We start from the raw sequence: 26,990 nt of genomic DNA on the forward strand, positions 1-26,990 counted from the left end.
ATTCAAAGCGTTCAAAGCTCCATCAAATGTCAATGAGAGCATCTGTGACGTTTGTGGGAGTTGATACTTTGGAGCTGCAAATGGATCTGGTGTTGTTGGCACTGAAGTTGCTGAAAAGAAAAATAATTTTAGAAATATATATATATATAAAAGTTGGTTATTGGAACTCACAATTTCAAAATTATTTTCTTGAAACATGTTATAAAAATTATGGTTTGCTCTAAAATCGCTGATACTGTGAATTTTAAAGTATCGCTGCTGATAATCTTTTATACTTCAGTTAATAAAAACTTTCAATATAGTTTAGTGCAAATTTCTTACAGTTGAGAGATCTGATCGTGATTCACTGTTCATCACTTTATTATGTGAACAATGATGGAAAAACTGAAAATACAATTTAAGAAAGATTCACTTGAAAGGTTTCTTGCTGAAGGAATTTATACCATCTAGTTTAAGCTTTCAATTTTTCATGATCTAAGTCGACAAACGTATTGGAACTTTTGACAGCTTGTTTTTGCCTACAAGCGATTTAACCTCTCATACAAACTTATACAAATAAAAATAAATATTTAAACAGAAAGGAGAGAATGGTATTAACTTGCTTGAAATGAACTCTACAACACTATTATCTTATAAAAATATGGCATACTTGTAAACACGCATAAACATATATTTGAAAAAGAAATGTTAGTTTTAACCCCACTAAAGATAACAAGTTTTCTTTGGACCAAAAATGTTATAACAATTCCGCAAAGATTTCCTATAAACACACTCCGATATCAACGTTCTTCAGGCATAGACATTCCTTTAATTTATTAATAAAATATTCTGGAATACAACTGTTGTTCAACATACGGGTTACTTCTATATTTTCCTCATCTTCCTTGCTCATTTTACGCCAGAACTATATAAAGGGTTATTTGCATTTTACAAAAAAAGTGGTATATGCTAATAAAATGACGTGTCGCAGCAAGTAAAAGCCATCTTACAGCGGGGAAACTTATTTAAGACTTATATATTTGATTATCACTGAAGTTCTTACCGTCTGGAATAATTAATTTAGTGCATTGTTTTGAAACCTATTACTGTATGAGGCTATAAATCACAAAGTTAGAGAAAAAAATCTTCTCTTCAAAATAGTTATTGCAATAAAAAGAGGTATACCTCTTGGTACCATTTACAATATCATAAAGCGTGACTGAGAGTTGATAAAGGTTCATTGTCAGGGTTCTGTGTATATAATGAACTAGGAATGTCCTACAGTGGGTTTCTGTGGCTTGTTGGCGATAAAAAGGCCTGGCATGGCTCTTTGTGAAGACTAGCTGCCTTCCCTCTAGTCTTACACTACTAAATTAGGGACGGTTCGGTGCAGTGGGCTACCAACCTACTCACTTAAATACCTGTTGAAGAATCCGCAAGCGATTGCGGCCCTATGTTCCTTGATGGAATCTAATGGTGATAACTAACAGTCCACAAAGAAATGATGGAATACAAACAATTCTTGTCAAAAAAGGCACTCCAAAATTATGTAACCACCTATTAGGCACATTTAATTTATCTCTATACTCTGGATACATCCCAGTTTCTTGAAAGCAAGCTAATATTTTAATGTTTCACAAAGAAGGAAAACAAGCCAATAAACCAAACAGTTATCGACCGACCAGCCCGACCAGCTGTGTAGGCAAAATTCTTGAAGAATAATAAGCAATAAACTCTCCACATTTTGAGAGATTAATTCAAAATTACCAGAAGAACAAAACGGATTTAGAAAATATAGACAAACAACAGATCATTTAATTAGATTAACTGAAACAATAATAAACAGCTTTAATAAAAAGAATGCACTGTAGCCTGCTTCTTCGATATCGAGAAAGCATTCGGCACTGTATGGCACAATGGTCTTCGGTTCCGTATGTATGAAATGGGACAACCGTGTGGAATTATTCGCTGGTTATCTAACTTTGTGGTAAATAGAAAATGTAAAATAAATGTAGAGGGAACTTTGTCGGAGTTCTTCACTCCAGAAGCTGGCGTTACTACTGAGCTTCTGGGAAATTCTGTGCACTCCAGGATCTTCTTTATTTGTGGTCCAACGAAGACACCAGCTTTGACCTTTGCCTTAGACAGCTTATGGAAGAACTCTCAAAGGTACTTGAAGGCTGCTGACTCCATGTCAAGAGCTGAGACAAATTGTTTCATAAGACCCAATATTATGTGCAATGGTGGGAACAATACCTTCTGGAGGTCTACTAATGGCTCACATTTGACATTGCTCCTCTCCTCAGAGAACACGGTCCGTTGTGACCAGTGCTCCGGTTATAGTGCGTTGCGGTGTCCCTGCTGTCCCAAAGACAAAGATTACAGGGAAACTTGGTAAAACCTTCTTGAAGACCCATCAGAAATGCCACTAGTTTGAAATCTTCGATAGCCTCCCAGCCATACTCATCATACATCAAGGCTTCTAGCAAGGCCTTAACGCTGTTGTATTCCTCTTTGAGGTGCACCGAATGAGCCAGGGGAAAAGACTGATACTCATTCCCGTTATGGAGCAGCACAGTTTTGAGGCTTCAATAACATTCTAGAAAGTTCTTGAAAATTCTTTTAAGTTCGAGAAAATTCTCTATCATTTCCTCAGCATTTAATCTACCTTATCAAAAGGCCATTTAGGCTGTGTGTGTTGTTGTTTCTTCCATAGCAAAGACACATTGAGCTATATGCTGAGCCCGCTGAGGGGAATCGAACACCTGATTTTAGCGTTGTAACTTCGTAGACTTTTCGCTGTACTAACGGGGATCCTATTTAGGCTGATTCAATGATTTGAGAATCCAATTGAGAAGACAAATAAATTTTCTTTGTCATGTTTTCTCACAACAAAAATCACCAATGTTACCCCGTGGCGGCCCGGCATGGCCAAGCGTGTTAAGGCGTGCGACTCGTAATCTGAGGGTCGCGGGTTCGCATCCCGGTCGCGCCAAACATGCTCGCCCTTTCAGCCGTGGGGGCGTTATAATGTCCCGGTCAATCCCACTATTCGTCGGTAAAAGAGTAGCCCAAGAGTTGACGGTGGGTGGTGATGACTAGCTGCCTTCCCTCTAGTCTTACACTGCCAAATTAGGGACGGCTAGCACAGATAGCCCTCCAGTAGCTTTGTGCGAAATTCACAAACAAACAAAAGTTACCCCGTGGTTTGTTAATTTTCTGAATAAGCTGCACTTTACTCAACTTTGCTTGTTTAGTTCTTAGCTTGCACTTGCTTGGTTTATCACTGAGGTCTCGCACGTTCTGTAAAGTGTACCAACGGCGCTGATTTAACAATACTTAGTTAAGGAAACGAAAAATATAGCATGTTCGAGTAATGTGACGTGAACAGTATTAGTTAAGCTTCAACGGTAATGTAATTGGAAACACAACGTAGAACTATTACCAACTTACGTAACCAAACTTGTCATAACTATCGCCTTTAAATGATTAACTTTTAACTCTGTTGTTATGAAACCGCCAGTGGACTTACAGCGCTAAAAACTGGGTTTCGATACCTGTGGTGGGCAGAGCACAGATAGTCCATTGTGTAGCTTTGTGCTTAATTCAAAACAACTCTTGCTTTGAAAAAGCTAAACAATTATTAAACATTAACTCATAATATAAGTTAAATAATAACGCCTACAAGAAACAGTGTCATCAACATTCGCAATCTATAAATTCATAAGTCTCCTCCCGAAACCGAAATTTCTACTCGCAGTGGTACGTCTCTAGAACGTTTATCAAGAAGTGTTGTTAATGACTGAACCACCTTCTTTTGCGCAAATTAATGTATCATATTTCGCACTTGTGATTTAAAACTAAGTACGATCGACAATAGAGGAAGTAGTTTTTCAAGGGCTACACAGAGTCTCATACAACGTTTTCATAAAGTTTAATTAACCCACAATACGTCAAAAATCAATTTGTTCGAAACAACTCCGCTCATGCAACATATAGGCTATATGGCTAGGTCAGAAACAATGTGTAGTCGTTGATAACTTTAAACTACTGAACAAAGGAAAGATAACACTGCACAACATTTTTTTTTGAAAAGTTTTGCTTCCTGAAAAGCGAGACATATTGACCGACACCAATCGTCCTGTAAAACGTCTATAACATATAACTTACTTGTTACAGTGCTACTGAGGCAATGCTATATTCCGAAACAATACGTATAATCTATAAGGTCTATATTAATCCAATGAGTAGCATGTGTGTGTGTGTAAGCCACTTTTATAGCCTGCTGAGACAGAGTCAATCTGGCTCCTGCCTGCCCAGGCATGCCTGGGCTGCATTCTTTAACAGAACAGCTTCCAACCTGGCCTGATTTCATGCCTAAACATGCCTAGACTGCACAAAACATTGTTCATAAGTCCCTCAGAAACAACAATTTTTGAACACAAATATAAGAAAAAACATGACAAAACTGAGGATTTCGATGAAACGGTACGTGATACTTAAATTTAGATGTGACTCTCGTGATCAGCAGCCAAAAATCTATAAGGAACACCCAGCAGTGTTCAAGAAGCAAAATCTTTGTTGTGCAGTGTAATATAAATTCACCACTTCTAAACAGTTTATTGTGGAAACTTTTCCATGAAAACAAATAGTCTCTTTATCTTACCTGGTACCATGTTGCTTTTTATTGTCGTGTGTTTCTGTAAAAATCGGAAAAAAAAGTAGTAGACACAATACAGATAAGAAATAGCAGCAAAGAAATAAAACCCAAATTATTTTATAAGTTGAACAAAATTGCCAAAAACATTCCTTCCCATTTTGTGACGTGATCTTTGTTTTAATTTGTAATGTTGTAATTTATTGATTAACTTGTCAATAAAGAAGTTAGTATTCATTGAATGAATGTAAATAAAATGAATTTTGTATAGATTAATTGAAAAATGATATGCAAATCAGCACGTCATGAAAAGTGCAGGTCAGTTTGTTTTTGTTATTTTTCTTGTGGCACTATCTGCAAGGCCACGGCTATGAAGACGACGAGTAGTTTCATCAGTAATAATGAGGTTAAACTCTAACGTTCTTTGATAGATATTTCGCTTTGCATCTTTCGCCTATTTGTTACGTGGACAGAGAATTTGTTTCGCGTTTCATTGTCACACAAACACTCTCCTTACTTTTAGCACATGGAGTTTGTCTGTAAAATCATACTACTTGATCGTAAAATATCAGATAAACACATTCTGTTCCATGATGGTTAAGTGGATCCCACAGTACAATCAATCCCTAAATCCGATTGACTACATATTTTAAAGTACATCATGAATCACGACGGTGATTCGTAATATAGTTCACCAAGAAATTTTACAAATTTTGTAATAGAACATACGAGCAAAACCCATCTTAAAAAGCACACTTGTTCTTGAAACAATACTCGAGACTTCTACGTCAATAGAGGCCCGGCATAGCCAGGTGGTTAAGGCGCTCGACTTGTTAATCTGAGAGTTACGAGTTCGAATTTCCGTCACATCAAACATGCTCTCCCTTTCAGCCGTAAAAGCGTGATAATGTGACGGTCAATCCAGCTAATCGTTGGTAAAAGAGTAGCCCAAGAGTTGATGGTGGGTGGTGATGACTACCTGCCTTCAATCTAGTCTTACACTGCTAATTTAGGGACAGCTAGCGTAGACAGCCCTCACGTAGTTTTGCGCAAAATTCAAAAACAATAAAATATATCTCAATGGCTAAGACTGCTAAATGTTTGATAAGAGAAAAAAGTTGATTTTCCAATTGTTAGACAAATTTCACCCAATTGTTTTTGATATTGTTATTCTTAAGCATTTTTCACAAACGTACAGAAAAAAAAAACGAATTTCAATATTATATTCAAACCTGAGAAACCTACAAATAAAATCCTGATTAGTCATAGGACTACTTTTATGTGGATTCTTTAAAAACAAGGAGAAAGTATATCAGTTTTCTTTTATCGCTTCTGGCTAAGTTTCTCTTTGAAGTCATTCAAACACTAAAGCCTACAGCAAAAACGAATAGGTACAATAGGTGCAAAAGTATTAGAATAAAGGCAATAATTAAATTTCATGCTGCTTTCAAAAAACAATGGAAGGTAAATTTCACGGGTGAAACATCAACATTTAATTAATATTTATATTTAGTACAACAGAAACTCAGTGAAAGTTCTTGAGCTCAACAAATAGTTAATATTTTCTTTGTCACCCTTTTGCTTTAACAACTAAAGACACTCTTTTAGACATTACTGCAACATAATTAATCAAAGTTTTACTCAAATGTCCCTAATATACTTCTGTAAAGTTTCTTTGGAGTTTTACTCAAATGTCCCTAATATACTTCCGTAAAGTTTCTTTGAAAGTAACGATTGAATGTTCAAGTTTTTGATATATCAAATCCCAGATCTACTCAATTTGGCTGAAATTTTAAAAGCGATTGCATCATTTGAATGACACCAGCAACTTCTTTCTTAGCCACGTATTTTTTGCATAAGCTGAATCAGTGTTTGAGGTCATTATGTTCTTGATAGTAGAATCCCTTAACAATAGTACAACCACTGAGTATACCATGACGGATCACTAACTGATAGTACTTGCACCAACCGCCAACTCTTAGGCTACTTCAGTTTAATGGAATAATTGGATTTGACAAACAATGAATGTCTGGGATTCATAATCAGGGTACGCCAATCGCTACAATTGTTGTTAATAGATATTCGTACAACCTGACAAAAGTCATAACCTTCTAAAATTTCACCTTAATATTCCGACTACATGTCGATTCACAAATGCGAAAGAAATGATATAGGTTTAATAATAGAGCGAAGTCTCTGGTTTGATATTTTACTAAAACAAGAAGTTTAAAAACGTGTTCAAAGTGTGTTACAGTCGTGACCACTTCACTTATGTAGCTTACGTGTTTACACTGTTATGAAGAAATTTTCTTTGTCTTGTTTTCTCACAACAAAAATCACTTATGTTACCCCGTGGTTTATTAATTTTCTGAATAAGCTGCACTTTACTTAACTTTGCTTGTTTAGTTCTTAGCTTGCACTCGCTCGGTTTATCACTGAAGCCTCACACGATCTGTAAAGTGTGCGAAAGGCGCTCATTTAACAATACTTAGTTAAGATAACGAAAAATATAGCATGTTCCAGTAATGTGACGTGAACAGTATTAGTTAAGCTTCAACAGTAATGTAATTGCAAACACAACGTAGAACTATTACCAACTTACGTAACCAAACTTGTCATAACTATCGCCTTTAAATGATTAATTTTTAACTCTGTTGTTATGAAGCCCACAATGGTACAGCGGTATGTCTACGGACTTACAGCGCTAAAAACTGGGTTTTGATGCCTGTGGTAGGCAGAGCACACATAGTCAATTGTATAGCTTTGTGCTTAATTCAAAACAACAACAACAACTCTTGTTATTAAACATTAATTCATAAGTTAAATAATAACGCCTACAAGAAACAGTGTTATCGACATTCGCATTCTATAAATTCATAAGCCTCCTGAGAAACTGAAATTTCTACTCACAGTGATACGTCTCTAGAACGTTTATCAAGACGTGTTGTTCATGACTGAACCACCTTCTTTTGCGCAAATTAATGTATCATATTTCGCACTTGTGATTTAAAACTAAGTACGATCGACAATAGAGGAAGTAGTTTTTCAAGGGCTACACAGATTCTCATACAACGTTTTCGTAAAGTTTAATTAACCCACAATACGTCAAAAATCAATTTGTTCGAAACATCTCCGCTCATGCAACATATAGGCTAAATGGCTAGGTCAGAAACAAAGTGTAGTCGTTGATAACTTTAAACTACTGAACAAAGGAAAGATAACACTGCACAACATTTTTTTTGAAAAGTTTTGCTTCCTAAAAAGCGAAACATATTGACCGACATCAATCGTCCTGTAAAACGTCTATAACATATAACTTACTTGTTACAGTGCTACTGAGGCAATGCTATATTCCGAAACAATACGTATTATCTAAAAGGTCTATATTAATCCAATGAGAAGCATGTGTGTGTGTGTAAGCCACTTTTATAGGCTACTGAGAATGGCAATCTCGCTTCCCTTTTTGGCTTCTGACCATGCATGTGTCTGTTATTTCATTTTATAGATATTAAAATCATTAAATGTCTTGGAAAAACACGTATAAAAACTGAAAAAGTATTATTTGGTTTGTTCTTTTACACAGCAATAAAATCCAACAATGCAATTATTATGCGCTTCCTGCTGCGTATAAGTCAAAGTCTTAACAACAGTATTGGCATTACTGATCGTACTTCCTACGTAATTTGTGCCAGCTCCCTAACAGTAGTATTAGCATTGCTAGGCGAGTTCCTACTACATGTTTATAGAATAAGTTATAAAGATGTCATAAATCAACCTGAATCATCTAAAGCGTCATGTTTTTTGTTTGTTCTTAGAATTCCATAAAAGCTACACGATAGTTATCTGAACAAATACGTCTCTAAATTTGAACTGATAGTCCAGGACGAAAACTGCTAGTCAACAACACCACCGCCAACTCTTGGGCTACATTTGTTTAATGGAATAATTGGATATAACCGACACTCTCATAGTGCACCCACGGCCATAAAATGCAGAACATGTTTTACTGTAATATAATGCGAATAATAAACGTCTGGGATTCATAATCAGAGTACGCCAATCTCTACTATTGTTGTTAATTGATATTCATACAACCTGACAAAAGTCATAACCTTCTACAATTTGCTCTTAATATACCAACAAAATGTCGATTCACAAATGCGAAAGAAATGATATAAATTTGTTTATAGAGCGAAGTCTCTGGTTTGATAGTTTACTAAAGCAACAAATTTAAAAAGGTGTTGAAAGTGTATTACAGTCGCGACCACTTCACTTATACAGCTTACGTGTTTACAATGTTATGAAGAAATACGTCTCTGAAACGAATTCTTACAAATTAAAACGCTGTTGTTTATCTTTTAACTTCGTTAAAGATACAAGACATTGATCCCAGATTATTAAAATACTGCTTGCAATTGTTTAAATTTAATGACTTATTTATTCATGAGTGAATATTCACAGACACATGCATATGGTATACTCAGAAGGACGTGCCAACAAAGAAGATAGAAATATTTACTTATTCGACTAGCTTAGTTAAACCGTATCGGAACTTGTTTGACTAGAAAGGTCGAGGCAACCACCCATCTTCCATTGGCTAGACCTGAGACATCGGCATTAATGAAGTAACACGTTTATCAACTAAGGAAATGTTTTAAATACCTAGGAAATGCTTAGACCACGTGGTTACCTTGTGGCTACGCCATAATGTCGTAGCTATACATTCAAAACAAACTTGCAGGGAAACTATACCATGAAATAAAATTCTTAATTCAGTTTGCAATTTATTAGTCATTTGCTAATAAGAGATTTCAGAATTTCTTTGTTTGTCTAAATATTGAACATTATATATTGTTTTACATTTTTATCACGGTTAATTAGCAGATGTCACTGCTTCACGAAAGTTACGGCGGAGAGTTTATAAATTTCGTGTCCTAGTCTTTTGTTGCTGTTGCTTTTTAGCACAAAGCTACAGAATGGACTACCTCAGCTGTGCCAACCGCGGGTATCGGAACCTGATTTTCAGCATTAAGTCGATAACCGTTAGATTTACCGCTTAGATATCAAAGGAAAATCTTTCTAGTCATTAGTTAGTGTTTTACTTTAAAATAAAAACTATTAAAACTTTGTGGTTCATAAATGTGATCAAATAGAGGGCGAGAATTTGAATTCATCTTTATACAAAGACTGATAATCTGAACCCTAAGAACCTTAAATGTGTAAAAAAAATTATTTGAATGTAAACAAAGAATTCAGAATGCATCAGAAATTTAACAAAGACATGCGACCTTTTACATCATATTATGTTTTATTAATCTCTCAAAAAATTATAAACAACAATGTTTGAGTATGACTTTCACTGGTTAAGATCTGATTAGTCATGTACAATTATGTCGGTTATCGATTTAAGAAAATAAAAAGCGTTACGATGAGAAGAGAAAAGTATCTTATTCTTACTAATTTTCCTTTTTCCAAGTTTCCAAGATGATTTCTTGTTTTGATATTTGTAACTTCAAGAAACCCCATCGTGACTTTACGTATTTGCAACCACGAGTAGAGTGAACACGACTCTTATGTATTATCCCAGAATACAAATAATTACTTTAGCACTTCCTCTCATTCAGAATGTCACTGCTCTACACCTCTGGTATGTTTCGCATAGCTTCAGTAGCACTTTTCCCTTTTCTGAACTCGTAAAGCATTATACGCCTTGTGCTCCTTTGACACCTCCATGATAACTGGGGCTTCTAAAGTAAATAAAACAAAAACTAGTGAAGAAACGAACTAGCTTACACTTAATGTTATCATATCATCCCATATAACTTATATGACTCTGAAAATAGCTTAATTTAGCCAATAAATATACATTTGCACTTATCTTATTCCAAACAACGGCATTAATAATGGGATGACCAGATAGATTGAATTTTGCCTCTGATTATCAGAAGTTGGAAGAGCTCCAATTTATTACATTATGGATTATGATTTCAAATAGACAAAAACTGACTTAAATGATAATTTAAATTTAGACGTTAATTAAACGTCGAAATGTATCAAATTTATTATATTTGCCAACAAGACTGATGTATACTGTTTTTTCTTAATACAAATACATTTTAACGTGTAAAGAATGATACAATTTATAATGACGTTAAATACAATTTCTGAATTATATATAAAAGTTTTACAAACTTGCAAACAGTACTGAATCTTTTATCTGATCTTGACCTTTCTTGATATCCTCTTGAGATATCACTATTAGTGAATTAATTTCGAGTTTATATAGCTCCAATTCACATAACGGAAAGCTAGCAAACTCTTCGCTGATTACATGACAATTACAAATCCAGTTATTCACTGACGAAGGTACGTAATATTTTCGTAAAGACAGTTACGTTCGATGTTAATTTGCTGAAATCAAACAATAATGTCAGAAATCTATAAATGTTGTTGGTGAATATCTGAAGTTCCCGATTGATAAGCATCAATCATAGTTATTGGTTTCGAAGTTTATGGTATATCAATTGTAGCAAACCAGTAACGTATACTGCGTTGGTTACCTTTTATAATCGTTAGACAATACTCTAGAAATGTTTCTAAAATAACAATACTGGTATTTACACACACATGTAAGTTGTTGAAACTTCTTTCCACAACTTTAATAAACAGGCAGGAATTTCACAATACGTATTTAACAGTGTAAGTTACTCACGATTCTAAATATATATTTAACTGAAACAAACAACGATATTAAAATAAATATATAGCAGTAATTTCATACCACATGACATTCATACAAATAATCCTTTCAGTTACAAGTTCTATGTTGTTGCCATATTTTTCAACAGTTGGTCGTTCAAGCTAATATCTAGAAATACAAACAAGCCAATCATAGTGACCACTAAAACAAATAGACAGACAAACTGTTAATCGTAAATTTATTGGTACTCATCACAGCATTATTTAATAATATTTATTATTCTTGATTTCGTAACAATATGATCTAAATTGTCTGAAATATAGATTCTGTGAATTTATACAATTTTGGGTTGTTTTATAAATTTATATTTGTTTGTATTGTTTTTTTGGGATAAATATACTTCACATACAAATTAAAAGATATATAATAAAGTGGGACTGAATTCTTATGAAACAGAGTATACCAAAAATAAAGGACATACTTTCTGATGCTTTGGCCGTCGAATAATCCAACACTTCTTGGTGAATCTTCTGATATATATTTAAAACACTTCAAGGGATGAAAACATAAATTAAATACATTGCACGTAAAAAGTATCGCCGGTTTAGCTGTCGTGCAACACAGTTTGTTATGTTACCATAATGAAAGCAAAGACTTCTCTCATAGTTACTATTTGCAATGTTTATGTACGCCACTCATAAAAGTTAGGGCTTTACAAAAAAAACATTTTCGTTTATAACACGTATATAATTCTCTATGTGAAAATGCTAACTTTGTATAATGAGATCACGATTTGTGATGTCGGTTTCATTTTACTCATTACTGGAAAGCTATCACCCCTGCCACTGAGTTCTAAGTGGAAATGCTCCATTCTTCATATCGTTAGGTCGAATAACCTGAGGGAAGTTACGGTGACATTACTAGAAACTGGAAACCAACACGATTGCGGATAAACGATATAAGATATCAATTTCCAAATGTTTTTTTACATGTAATCTACCGTTTTATTAATTTTTTATTACGTTTTTACACATATCTTGAATATCTGTTGTTGTTTTTTTTGTTTCAACGTAAGAGTTCAATTACGCCAGGAAAATTACTTCAAAAGAGTATTTGTTCTCAAGTGAGAATTTAACTGGATAGGTAATTTGCTAAATATAGCTTGTATTTTTCAAGATGAGAAATTACACATTGTTGCAAAAAGGTTTGGCACTTTGTTGTATAAAATTGAGGTCTCATTACAAATAAATAGTTCTATTTCAATGAAACAGTTGCTAAACACATTGTTGAATACAAGAGTTTGTTATTGTTTGTTTGTTTTAATTTCGCGCTACGTTATACGAGGGCTATCTGCGCTAGCCGTCAGTAATTTGGCAGTGTAAGACTAGAAGAAAGGCAGCCAGTCATCACCACTCACCGCCAACCCTTGGGCTACTCTTTTACTAACCAATAGTAGGTTTGAACGTCAAATAATAACGCCCATATGACTGAGAGACCGAGCATATCTGATGTGACGGGGATTGAAACCCGCGACCCTCACATTAGTAGTCGCGTGCCTTAAGCACCTGGATATAACGGGCTGAATACAAGAGACTAAACATTTTCATGAAAGTACCAGAAAATACAAAATACATTTATATAAAAAAAAACAATTTTGTCTGAATATAAAAAAATTAAAATTATGAAGATTCAATTAATGTAGAGCAAACTTAAAACAATTATCTACAAGTGAAACATCGTTAAAAATGTTCTTGAATATTTATAAAAATTAGAGAAATTTTGGAGATCGACTTCATTTAATTACCATATTCAAGTTTTATAGTTATAGTTTTTCACAAAGTATGAATCATATGCTTTGACAAAGAAGAGCCAAATTTTTGCAAAACTCTATTCATACAGTGATCATAGAGGTAAGACATTGTCTTGTATCCTTTATGACTACACAATTAGCTGTTTTATAAAACCACTTGCCGTGTTACTTACAAATATTCGTACTTCTAAAAAAGTATAATACAATAAATATTCTATGAACTGAGAAACAAACCACGGATTTGTAATTCATAATATGTGTAAATACAGTTTACAAAACTTAAATTTTAATACATCTAATTTGTGTTGTATAAATAGTTTTCTATGAACATTTCAATTATCACTATATCTGGAAAATAATTTCAGCTGAAGATAAAAAATATAAAACTATCGACACGAATATGATCATGTGTTAATCTAAAACAAAACTTTATATTGATAGTTTATTATATGTTATAATGTTTGATATTATATATTTTTTTGTATGTTCTGTATTAACAGAAAAATATGAGGTTCTGTGCTAAAAGCGTTTTCGCCTGATTTAATATTTCTTGGAAGACGTCAGATATTGTCGTCGGGAAAACTCACGTGTGAAGAATAGAGTTAGCTGGCATTCCCGCCAAGTGAGGTGAGTCGGTGTATCAACATAAAAGCAACTTGCTTGTCGTGCACTAGACCAGATAAAAGACAGAATATTGTTTGCGATTTTGCAAATTTTTTGTCTATAAATAATTATTTGTAATAAATATTTCTAGCAATCGTTATTATGAATTATATTGTTTTTTAATGAATTAAAATGTTATGTTAAGAAATACAACAATGTGTTGGCAAATAACGTAAACTTTATTCATATTAACATTTAATTAACTTCTACGTACAAATTCAAATTTCCGGTTATTTTAAATCGTTTTAATAATTTCATCTGCACGCGTGTTCCAATTGCTCCTCCTCTACGTGCCTCGAAACTTCAAGTTCAAGCTTCAATCAAGACAAGTTTTTCTTATCCTTTCATCTTAGTTTTATCGAACTCTTAATGGCTTTCCTTGGATGCTTAAATGCCAACGTGATTAGCTAGTGCTCTACCCACTTAGTTAAAAATTAATCTATAAACCCTGATTCCATACATGTATAAAAATAAAAACCTCATACATATATATATATATACATACACTTTCTTTATGTGAATAATCAATCAAACACTCGGAATTCCCTCGTAGAGATTCCGCAGTCATGTTTAAATGCTTCTTATTTTTAACCAAGAAAATAAAGAGGTAGGCTATGTGTTTAATCCGCTCGAATTTTCGTATCATTTAGGACTGAAATATAGCTAAGTTCATAAGCTTGTTAAATTGCAGTGGAATATCGCGGTATCCATATAGTAATTTATGATTTCTTGGCTATTCAACTACATATATAAAACCGAATAATTATTTTGTTCCAAGGACAAAGATAGTAGCGAGAAAACATAATTCTTCACTTCATTTCTTTATAAATTGTTCTGTTTTTAAGAAAAATAAGTTTAATAACTTATTTCTGAATAGTAAAAATCTATGTACATATGTAATGTGTAATATATGAAATGTGATTATATCTTACAAAATACTAGACTTTTAAAATACAACTAAGACATCGTAACTTTGAAAAGATTAAAGGTCAAATTTATATTACTGGATACGATAAGATGGGTGCCAAGTCTTTGTAACTTCTATTTTGTTTGTGAGCCAGTACGTCTGAAAGGTCAGTATAATGGAAATTTAAAGTATATTTAGTCTAAACATTTATGTTTTCATGTTATAATTTGATGCCATTGTGGAACGAAAGATGCATCATTTATGCTTCCTAATTTTTGTGTTGGTTACGAGAATGATTAAATCTACCAAACCCATACAGAGATTCGTAAATGAAATTAACAAACAAAATATAAAGTCTTCTCATGAGAACCGTTAAATAGCTATCTGGACATTATAAAGATTTTGCACGTAAAATGTGAAAATATTCTGATGGATAAAAGTATTTTTATTCTTGAAGTGCAAATTACTTTATATGTTGGATACTCAATTTCCATGGTATTTTAATGCAAGTTGTTATACAAATGCATTTTACAATTAGTTTATTATCAGTGCTTAAGAAATGTAAACGCAATAATCAGATGTTTATCTTGTTTTATAGCATTTGTTTACTTTTTATAGTGTTATTTTTTTAACTAATATAACAATACTCTGCCCTGGAACAATTGTACATTCCTCAGTAGCTAAGGTAATATCATTATTCTTTCACAGATATTCCTGAAGAATGGCCCAAAATGTGAATGTAAGAGCTGCTTACCAGGAAGTAGAAGGTTTTAAATTACCAAAGTGTTTTTGTTCCAACTGCTTTCGGAAAGCTATCACGTATAAAGCGAGAAACGACGACATATTTATCGTCACGTTTCCAAAATGTGGAACTACTTGGACCTAACATATTGTTCATAATATTTTACACAAAGGGAAATCATTTGAATGTTTCCAAGATTTTCAGAAATATTCTCCTTTTATGGAAATGACTGGCCCTGAAACAGTTGCTCGAATGCCTCGTCCTGGAGCAATCAAAACTCATCTGCCCTTTCATTTAAATCCATATTCCCCTAAAGCAAAATACATCTGTGTAGCCAGGAACCCGAAAGACACTTGTGTGTCATTTTATTATCACACGAAAATGATCTCGGAATATGAATTTACAGATGGCACGTTTGATGAATTCTCAAAAATATTTTTATCAACGGTGAAAACGATTTTGGAGATTATTTTGAGCATTTGTTGTCATGATATGAGCACCGGAACGACTCTAATGTTTTGTTTATCACATACAAAGACATGAAGGCTGACAGGCGAAGTGTTATCTTAAAAATAGTCAGTTTTCTTGGTAAAAAGTACGAATACATGTTACTATGTAATAACGAGCTAATGGAAAAAATAATATTTCAAAGAAGTACCAAATATATGAAAAAATGCGTAAATGATCATATGCATAGCTTTTTAAATGGGAAAAGTGAAGATATAGGAGAGATCCACACACACCAGAAGGAATCCAGCATATCAATCAATATATGAAAATCAATTATATTAACTTTGTTCGAAAAGCAGTAGTGGGATATTGGAAAAATCATTTTACTCCTGAACAGTCTAAGATATTACAAGAAAAATTCCAAGAGAAAACAAAGGGAACAGATATAGGTAATCTTTGGCCTGATTTACATAAAGATGTGAAAGATACAGTTATATGAAAAAAATGTTTGGAAGATAGACGACCTTTCGCTTCAGAGAACAAGATACTCTTTCTTGCTGCTATAGAAGTCTTATTTTTTGGAAATGGAGTATTTTAATTTTTTTCTAAGAATTTTTTATTGTCAGAACATACTGATCACTTTATTTTTAACCTATCGTCTTCTAAATTATTCTCTTCCAAAAAGCTTAAAAGGAGCTCATAATTCTTAAAGAAATAGTACTGTACTTAACATCATATGCATTTATTGTCAACTTAAGTTTCTGAATTTTCTTGACTTATGTTAGGTTTGCAGTTGCAGTCTTTTAGTGCATAACTTCATGTAATTGGAAAACAACAATGTTGCGTTTTTTCTTCACTTTCACAGTTTCAAAAGTTTATTTAGAACCTAAACTTAAATGTTGCATTTTGTCCATTGAAATTTGGAATATACAAATGGACTGAATGTGGTCAGAAGAAAAGCTTCCCGTCTGTGACTTGTGTTTATTTTCCCAGGAATAAACATAAAGAAAGGAAGCATTTTATTGATGATGGAACAAACTACATGTTTTCGGTGAACCACCCACAGTCTTAAAGGACTTTACTCACTACAACCATCCTTTCTTCCCCTACGTCCCCAAACCAGAGACGACTCCGAATATGACCAAGCTTCCGCCCAGCCTAACTTAGACATTTCGTTCTTAAGACTATTTTACAATTGTTAAAATGCTTATGCTCACCCATTCTCTCTTCTTTTTTTCATCTCTTCTTAGGGTACGTTTCAGATAGTGGGTTTTCTCGGGGTGATTCCATTACCTCCCTTCCCCCACAGCGAAAGTTTTTTATGTAAAGGATTTTTAGATCCCTGTTTTGAAAATGGCCGTTTTCTTAGTAAGCTAGTTAATTTAATTCAAACTGAATCAGTTGTCTTGAAATGGTCGTTTACATCTCCACCAGATCCCTTTTAAAAATTTGATCAAAGAATTAGCCTGTAGGGTATAATTTCATCTTTGTCCCAGATCTTCTTTGTTTCATTGCACATGAACCAAACTCTTAGAACTATGTCAAACTCGTTTTGTGTTTTTTTGTTGTAGCTTTGGACACATTTCAACAACGCTTATTCTTAACATATGTATATATCAGGATTTCGGTTGTAACTAACATCCTCTTCAAGATTTTGCTAAACCCCATAATTTTATCATTAACCACATCCTTTACCACGCGCGAGGTGAAGAGAAACAACAGATTCTGATATTCTATTGCAAAACGAGAATTTCAAGTGGTCAGCCCAAGAAAACTTCGTCGGCGTTGAGCAGGAGGATTCGACTGGTTGTCCGGAAATACACCAGTTGATCGTCGAACCAGATTAAGGCCCTTACGAACGTAGAATGCAGCTCAAGAACAATTAGACGGCATTTACAAGAGAAAGGCTTTAATAACCACAAACATCTTTAAAGGCCACGTCTCCTATCACACAACGAAACAGTTTGGTTAAATTTCGCTGAGAAGCACCAAATATGGGATGTACAAAAGTGGACGAAGGTTTTTTCTCTGATGAGAAAAAATTATCCTGGACAGTCCAGATGGCTTTCAACGTTACTGGCGCGATAAGTATATCCCACCGGAGACATTTTCTACATGACACATTGGAGAGGGTTCCATCATGATTTGGAGTGCTTTCTCCTTCCATGAAACAATAGAGCTTCAGGTTGTACAGGGGCGTCAAACAGCAGCTAGCTACATTGGCATGTTGGAGAGAGCATCCTGATTAACTGAAGGCTCTCGCTTGTGTAGAAATGATTGTATCTTTCAGTGGAAAAAGTTGTAATCCACAATGTGCGCAGGACAAAGAACTTTTTCCATGTTCGCCCGAACTGCACCCCATTGAAAATGGCAAGGAAAGTCTGTAGAAATGAACGCCAATTCCAATCAGTGCACGATCTTTGTGAAGCCATTTTCACCACTTGGAATAACATACCAGCCAGCCTTTTGCAAACACTTATATGTAAGTACTCCTTGAAATGTGTCTTCATTCTTACTGCATCAATTATCATAAACTGTCGGTTGTTTATTGCTGATCCACAGCTACATTAGTTTTGTCACTCCTGTTGAGTGTTCTTTGATGTGTGTTTAATACATGTATTTAGTAGTTTTAGATCAGGAAAAAGGTTCCAATATTTATTTCCCGAAACAGTTAAAATTACGATAATGCATTTTTACATTTGTTAATCAGTTTTATGTTTATTGCATCACATTTCAAAACCGCATTTCAACAAATATTTTTGAAAGCTTAGATAGTTATAAATAATAATCTACTAAGAAGTAATATAGGCCTGGCATGGCCTAGCGCGTAAGGCGTGCGACTCGTAATCCGAGGTTCGCGCTCGAGTCGCGCTAAACATGCTCGTCCTCTCAGCCGTGGGAGCGATATAATGTTACGGTCAATCCCACTATTTGTAAGTACAAGAGTAGCCCAAGAGTTGGCGGTGGGTGGTGATGACTAACTGCCTTCCCTCTAGTCTTACACTACTAAATTAGGGACGTCTCGGTGCAGTGGGCTAACAACATACTCACTTAAATACTTGTTGAAGAATCCGCAAGCGATTGCGGCCCTATGTTGCTAAATGGACTCTAATGGTGATAAATAACTAACTAACTGAGGAGTAATATAAGGTAAAACGAGATTCAGTGAACAACGCTTTAAATATACACTTCAAGTAAAATTGTTAGAGTGTAGCATTACGGATTGTAAGTTGTTCTAATTTGGTTGATCTTCAGTGTTTTCTTAACCAGCTGCTAAACTTTATACAACTTAAATTACCATGTCTGCGATAATCCAGCTTGTTTTAGGAACCCTGGTATTGCAAGAACGTCCTTGCTTGCACTAGATATGACAGATGTAGTGTATTTTAATTTACACAAACATAATCTTCTTTCGTTTCGTGAGTTATAAACAAAAAATGAACAGTTACATGCGAAATATCAAGAGAAAAGATTAAAGTATTAACTTTACATAATATCTTTAAATAATTTTACAAACTATTTAATAATATCAAATAAAAGAGACAGCTATTCTTACAGAATGAATAACGATATAAATAAAAGGTGAAACGGTAAGATATTTTAGGTGTTTAAAATTAGCTTAATTAGATTTTTTATATTTTATCTTTATTTTTTGTTACTTAAAACATGACATATACAACGAAAAAGTTTCAAAGCAGTTTCAAGAAATGTTTCTTTATTCCATTTACAAATTTAAGTTGCTACTGTCACAAAAAAATCAAAGGACAAGTAAAAAATTAACACAACAAGGTTATGCTTTCAAGTATTAGTTTTTACTCTAATTTAAGCTAACTCAGTACAACTTAATTCCGTACATTGTATCGTCAAATCTGATTTTTCGCAACAAAAAACTCTGGCCACAACTGGTCAATGTCAGTTCCATGAATTTTTTGGCAAAACTTTGCCATGAGTCGTTGTGATTGTGCTGGAGAAAAGTGTTCTTTCCAGTCACCGACAATACCTTTCCTTACTATTTTGATTTCTGACTTTGGATTAAATTCAATGTTTTTCATAAATTTTAAGATGTATTTTAATCCTTCAGGAAGATTCGGATCATTTATTTGATTGTCGTTAGGATTCAATCCGAAAAAATTTCCAAAATACTTATTAACAGAGTTCTTCATATTCTCCACATTAGTCTGACGAATAATTCTCTCCATGAGATTATCATCCTCAAGTAACATGCGTTCGTACTCCTGATTTAGAAATTTAGCTATTTTTAAAATAGCCGATTGTGTGTCAGTTTTCATGTTTTCGTAGACGAGAAATAATACGTTTGGATCGTTTCGGTGCTCATACCAAGACAAAAGATAGTCAAAGTAATCCCCAAAATCCGTTTGGCCGTTTATAAAAATCTCAAAATATTCATCAAATGTCCCATCCGAAAACTGGTAGAGCGGAAACTCCTTGGTGTGATGATAAAAAGATACACAACAATCAAAGGGATTTCTGGTCACGTAGATGTACTTGGCCTGGGGAGAGTAAGGTTGAAGACTAAAAGGAAGGTGAGTTTTAATTGCTCCGGGACGAGGCATGGTTTCTACAACACCAGGCCCTGTAATTTCAAGGAAAGGACTAAGCTTTTGAAATTCTTCAAAAGTTTCTGGTGGGATTCCCCTTTTAAGAATGTTGATTACGATATGCTGTGTCCACGTTGTTCCACACTTAGGAAAGGTTACGATGAATATATCATCGTTTTGCGGTTTATAAGAAAGGGCTTTACGAAATGTGTCTGGTGAAAAAAGCTTTAGGAATCCTGAAGCCGTCGACAAGTTGATAGCTGGGAGTCATACTTTCTTGTGTTATAAAATATTGAACAATGTTGTTAGCTGAAAGATTGCAAAACAATATATATATATTTATTCAGCTTTGTGTTTAGCATTTATTTTTTGAATATATTATTTTATAATTGATACTAGACACCGTCGGAAGTTGAATGAAACTCCTAATTACAGATTGAGGAAAATCAAAATTATTGTACGTTTTACAAATAAGGCATTCATTACGACCACGAATATATTGAGATCATTTAATATAAAAAATAAAATTAAATGAGAGTAAGGGCCTGATGCAAGTATTATCAGTAAATGACATAAAATTCTTTAATATGCCTACTGGTCAATTTTTAACTGTATAAATAACGGTTATTTTTGCAAAACATTACATTTCTGAAGTTGACACATTGATATACATTAAAACATTTAGAATGCATGAGATTGAAAGTTGTCACATTTTTTAGAATTACGGCCATTTTCCAATTTCATATCGATATGGTTGTACTTTAAAAAGGAATCATAAAATGGTACTTCATAGCTTCTACGTGATTCAGGGCAAGAGAAATGGTGTTCAATTCGGCAATGAACACAGAAACTGTAGAGGGGATTCTGTGTGCAACAACCGAATCACGGCAAACAATGGCACAGCCAACAGAACCATCCTTCCATTCCCATTTATACAGATTATTCGAAAGATGTTCGTCAAATAGAAGGAGATACTTTTCAGTGGGATGAGCTGATCTGTGGATATCGTTATACCATCCAAAGATAGACCAAATTCATCCAAATACACCCGGAGATGAAGACTAAAAGAAACAGTGGCAGATTCTGTATTATGTACAATTGTGACCCACTATGGAAGAAAAACATAACCCCATGTGGGATGTTGTGGTAAAGATCGAAGTTTTGAAGTATACAATAAAGATAGTTGCAAACGACAAAGATGTAGAGGGGGTTCATTGGACTCATTGTGTACATACTCTGGACTGAAGAAATGTGGAAGGCCGTTGTGCAGAGCCGAAGCCCCTGATGTTGAACAAGGTGCAACACATTCAAGGCTGATGTCCTGGCAGAGCCATAGACCACATTTTTATAGTCCAGTTTTGATCCAAGCAGGGTACCATACATTTTTCGCACGGAACATCGATCCGCCCCTGAAGAGGTGGAAGAGAGGACATGGCGGATGTTTAATGCGCTTGTACATTTGACATGTAGCTGCTTGATGTGTAGAATAAAAGTCAACTTAGGTCAAATATAAGCCCCAGAAACTTTGCCTCATGGACCACGGGAAGCATAGCTTCACTAATACAGAGTTCAGGATCAGGGTGAATACCACGTTGACGGCAAAAGTTTATGCAAACTGTTTTGGAGAGGGAAAGTTTGAAACAATTTGCTCTGGTCAACGTCAGTAAATGATGGAGAGCAGTCTGTAGCTGCCGCTCAATATACTTTATATTTGACGACTAACACGCGATGTGAAAGTCATCGACAAAGAGACCATTTGCAACTGTAGGTTTAGTTGTTCACTGACGCCATTAATCTTTATAATGAAAAGTGTGATACTCAAGACACAGCCCGGAAGGACTCCAAATTCCTTCTGGGAAAAAATGGGAAAGTTTCGAACCCTCACGAACCTGCAATCGCTGATTCATTTAAAAATGTTTAATAAAAATCGGTAAATTGCCACACAACCCATACGAGTTGAGGTCTTGCAAGATACCATTCCTCCACGTTATATCATAAGCTTTCTCAAGGTAAAAAATAGAGAAGCAAACGTTTTCGTTTGAGAAAGGTTTCCCTGATTGATGTTTCAAGTCGAATCAGATGGTCCATGGTGGAACACTCTCTTCCAAACCTACACTGAGTGGGTGAGGGGAGGTTGTTTGATTCGAGGAACTAAAGAAGACGAGCATTAATCATCGCCTCTAAGATCTTACAACGACAGCTTGTCAAATCAATTAGACTGTAGTTCAAAGGAATCTTTTGTGATCCTACCGAGGTTTGTAAAAAAGAAAGTACAAAAGCATGGCCCATATCAAAAGCATGGGAAAACATTCTTCTCCAAGAGATGGTTAAAAACAATCAGAAGAATATTAGGTCCGACTGATGTACTGCCATACCAATGAAGAGCAAGACTAAATTCCACCAATGTAAGGGATGATTATAGTCATAGAGACGATCAACTGAAATGAAGGAGGCGATCGTTCTACCCATATTGTGATGGCAAAGAAGATGGTGCATGAAGCAGAAGTGCTAGATACTTGAAAAAAATCTTTCGCCGAGACAACTGCCCATGCTCTGACGGTGCGCAACTTCCTGGCTATCAAAGAAGAAGATTAAAAGGTGGGCAGAAGGATACTGGCCACTAATTTTTCAATTTTTTTTCCTCTCTGACCTTGGAATTGGTGATAGAAGAAATTCTAGAAGTGTATTTAATTCAAGATTCTTTCTGGCTTAGACGCCTGACCTTCCAAGCATGTGCACGGGCCTGATGAAATGAGATGCAGTTTAAAAGGGTGAGATATGGACGAAAAGTATCCCATGTTGTTTTTGAGCTTTTCTTGTCATGTGGCTGGCAGAAATCCACCAATGACGAGGATACTGTCGGAAATGTGTCAAGGTTTTAGGAATACGTTGAATACCTCCCTGGACAATACAGGCAGTTACGGCTGCCACACAGTCATCTATCGATGGCTTACACACGATGGAAAGATCAAGTTCTATGAGAGCGGTGAAAGAAGGATAGTTAACCTGGTCTAACTTACATCGAGCCACGCGGATCGGATGGCATCGACCACGGCCAGTCTATTTCAAAATGATTTGAAAAACATCACTGCCTTGTGGATTATTGTCGACTTTCCAAGAAAAGTAAGTGAAAAGTTAATGGAAACAGATAGAAAGATTTATAGCAGTAAAAGTCAGAATAGGTGCATGAAAATAAGTATAATAACCAGCACTAAAAAGAGACAGGTTATGATTTAAAAGCATGACCCATCTCATCAATATTAACACCACCCAAATGGGATTATGTCCATTAATATCCCCCAGCAGTTAAAAGGGGAATGGTGACTGCCCAATGAGGGCATCAAGGTCTAATTGATTCTAGATCTCTTCTGGAGGCAGGTAGAGAGAACAAATAGTGGTGGTACGATCCAAGGAAACATGGATGGCTACAGCCTCCAAGGGTGACTGTAAGAAGAGGCACACTGGGTGGTAAGAATAAATCAAATCCTTAATGTCATCGAAATTTGATCGAAAACTTCGACATTTCCATTGGATCAGTGTGGCAAGAGCTATTTATGTGGAGAAGAATGTGGCGGTGAAACCGACTTTTTTGCGACCACGTTTTTCTCGTTATATGACGAAGATATATCCACCTCCATGAATCCTGCCATGAATCGAGTATCTGTGGAGGAAGATTCCAATGACTGAGAGCGTGAACAAATGGTTGATTTACTTTTCGGGCTGCAGAAGGTAATGGACCGGAGGAAACATTTGAACCTGAAGGAAGTGAAACTGAGCATTAACTGGAAGGAATGGTAGAGACACAGATGGAAGTAGACATAGATGCATCAACTAGTTAAATTATGGAGTGCACAAGATTCTTAAAACGTTTTGCAAACAACTCTGTTGGAGTCACGGAAAGATCTGTTTGTACTCCCACTGTGTTAGTGGAATGGAGTGCAGCAGCATTTTTCAAAGACAGAGCTGGGGACAATAATTTCCGAGCCTCTAATTAGGTGATATTATTAACAGCCTTTAAGCATTGTACCTATTTCTTGCTCTAAATAAGAAGAACAGCATGGTTCTAGGTTTCACTTGTAAGCGTTTTGGCCTTTACTACCAGAACAAGCACATACCAAAGAACAACAACATAACGTTTTGGAACGACCATACCGCTGGCACTTGAAGCATCTGAGAGAGCTGACGGTATAAGAAAGACAAACTAGTTAATTTTCTTAATTATTTTAATAGCATTGACAATTTTATTAGATTTAATTATGAAATTGAGACAAATGGTTGTTCACCTTTCAGTTCAGTTAATCTGATTTGACAGTAGTAGGAGAATGAGGTAATTTAAAAGTTAATATCAGAACATTAGTAGGGTCCATAATTCAGTCTTTACGGGTGAATATTCGGCGTATGGTAGTAGTGCCTTGGCAAGAGACACCAGCGTGGATTTCGAACTCGGGAATGTTCTTTTAATCCCTTTGAAACATATGTCCAGTGGAATAATTCAAAGTCGCATGGGGAGTGACCTCAATGAGTATAACCCCAATGGCTTTTGATTTCAAGAGGAGTTTGGTATGCTGTGGTTTCCAAAGCGGAACATCCTTACTGATTTGGGGAGCCAGCAAGTATCTCTATTCTCTTCTGAATGAAAAATGGAGACATCTGCCCCAATTTTTTTTCAGATAAGGAATGGGAATCAGAAATTGAGGTGTAGAATCTGGCTGTAATATTGACTGTGTAACAGAGTCGTTCGTGCGTGGTCGTTTTTTCCTATTCTTTTATTTTTATTTTTATTTATTTTGTTAGAAAGATGGATATCCATAACAAAGAAGCTACATTTCAGTACCACTAACCACACCAACCATGGATCTCTACTAGGGGACGCACTACAGTGCTATGTTTGGACAATGCAGCAACGCCAGTGTTTCGTGAGCACCATACCCAAACACCAGCATTAGATACAATATCCAAAACACCTGTTGAGAATATCCAATATTGGTACTTTGTTGACTTTAGCCCAAGTGGACCAACCGAATGACCTAAGGGGGCCACTCGAAGGCCACCCATCTACAGGAATTCAAGGCCAAAGCTGTGTTTTAGGGCTGGTCCCCTCAAACACCAGGACATTCTCCTCCACTTTATAAATCACCACGCACGGCAAACACGTTGATGGGTGTTTATATCTCAGAGGAAATAAACTGAAAGAACAGAACCTTCCCTAGGAGTTCCCCTCACCACGTACAGGAATCCACACCGAGGGTTGGCGGTATGTTAAAGACAAACTAGTTAACATTGCTAATTACATTAATAGCATTGATAATTCTATCAGATTTAATTATGAAATTGAGACAAATGGTTGTTTACCATTTTAGATATTTTAGTGAGTAGAATAAGGATAAATTGAAAACTATTGTAAACCTTTCCCTGTAATCTTTATATTACATCGAAAATTTTGTTAAACCTAATCTAAAAAAAACTAGTGTTGTTATTCTCATGTGGATAGGATGCTAAAATGATGTTGTAACAGGACGATATTAACAATGTGTCATCTTTAATTAAACACAAAGTAGTATAAAAAGGTTTTAATCCTGCTGTTTTGAAAGAGCTGTCAAAAACAGTGCTATAAGTATTATGTTAAATCAAGTAAACAAGAAAAATAATGCTATAATAAAAAATTAAAAAACAAATAAATATTTTTCTGCGATAACTAGAGATAGCCAATTTATAAATAGATTTAAAGGTAAAATTTATTTAAAGGAAGAATTTCATATATATAAAATCATGTGATTGTGAACTAGCTTACACAGGAAAAGCCCCCCGCCAGTACAGCGGATTTACAACTCTAAAATCAGCGGTTCGATTCCCCTCGGTGGGCTCCGACGATAGCCCGATATATGAGTGTGTTATATATATATATATATATATAACGGCTTAACTTTTAAATAATATGAAACTAGATTAAACGCTGAAGTAAATCTAACCAATATTATGGAAAATTAGTGTCAAATATGATTGTACACTTAAATACAAACAATCTATCGTAGGCCTTTTTCAAATTAATGTCTTTTAATAGGTTAGTAAGAGTACTTATCGAATACTTTCAAACTAAATTTAGTTTACGAGAACTACAATGTAAATTTAAACGAAAAGAAATTAAAATCTTTAGAAACCTCTCAGGATGAATTTCGGTTAAGAATCTTAGTTGTTGAGCTTCGTTTCTTCCAAGGCTTGTCTTCACTTCGATGACGTTCAAATGACTTTGTATCATGGATAACACTCTAATGATTTAAGTGGCATATAATGGCCTATAGTGATAATGACTTTCGGTGAAAATGCCAAATCATCGCAATGATGAAGAGGTCACATGTGTACATGTTGAACGAAATAAACTGTTTTTGTGATTCCACGAATACATAAACATACACAAGCACTCGGTTCTAAAAGTAAATTAATTGTACTTTACATTTTGACTGAATTTGTTCAGTTTAAGTTATAACACCGAATATTGAAGAGTTGATAAGTTTCTTGTGAAAAT

General features: G+C 34.9%; 1 long non-coding RNA gene and 2 pseudogenes across 1 annotated transcript; 1 reads left to right on the top strand and 2 right to left on the bottom strand.

Moving 5' to 3' along the window:
- Positions 1 to 26,718, bottom strand: LOC143255551 (uncharacterized). Its single transcript, XR_013030707.1, has 3 exons — positions 26,626 to 26,718; positions 10,094 to 10,383; positions 1 to 110 (listed from the first exon to the last, which is right to left on the bottom strand). It is a non-coding gene; the product is annotated as an uncharacterized LOC143255551 (long non-coding RNA).
- On the top strand, positions 15,438 to 16,424 carry LOC143222163 (sulfotransferase 1E1-like; annotated as a pseudogene).
- On the bottom strand, positions 19,609 to 20,772 carry LOC143255545 (sulfotransferase ssu-1-like; annotated as a pseudogene).
- Positions 26,719 to 26,990: the final 272 nt, after the last annotated feature.

This window comes from Tachypleus tridentatus, chromosome 1, assembly GCF_004210375.1.
Source record: "Tachypleus tridentatus isolate NWPU-2018 chromosome 1, ASM421037v1, whole genome shotgun sequence".
Classification (NCBI taxonomy): Eukaryota; Metazoa; Arthropoda; class Merostomata; order Xiphosura; family Limulidae; genus Tachypleus; species Tachypleus tridentatus.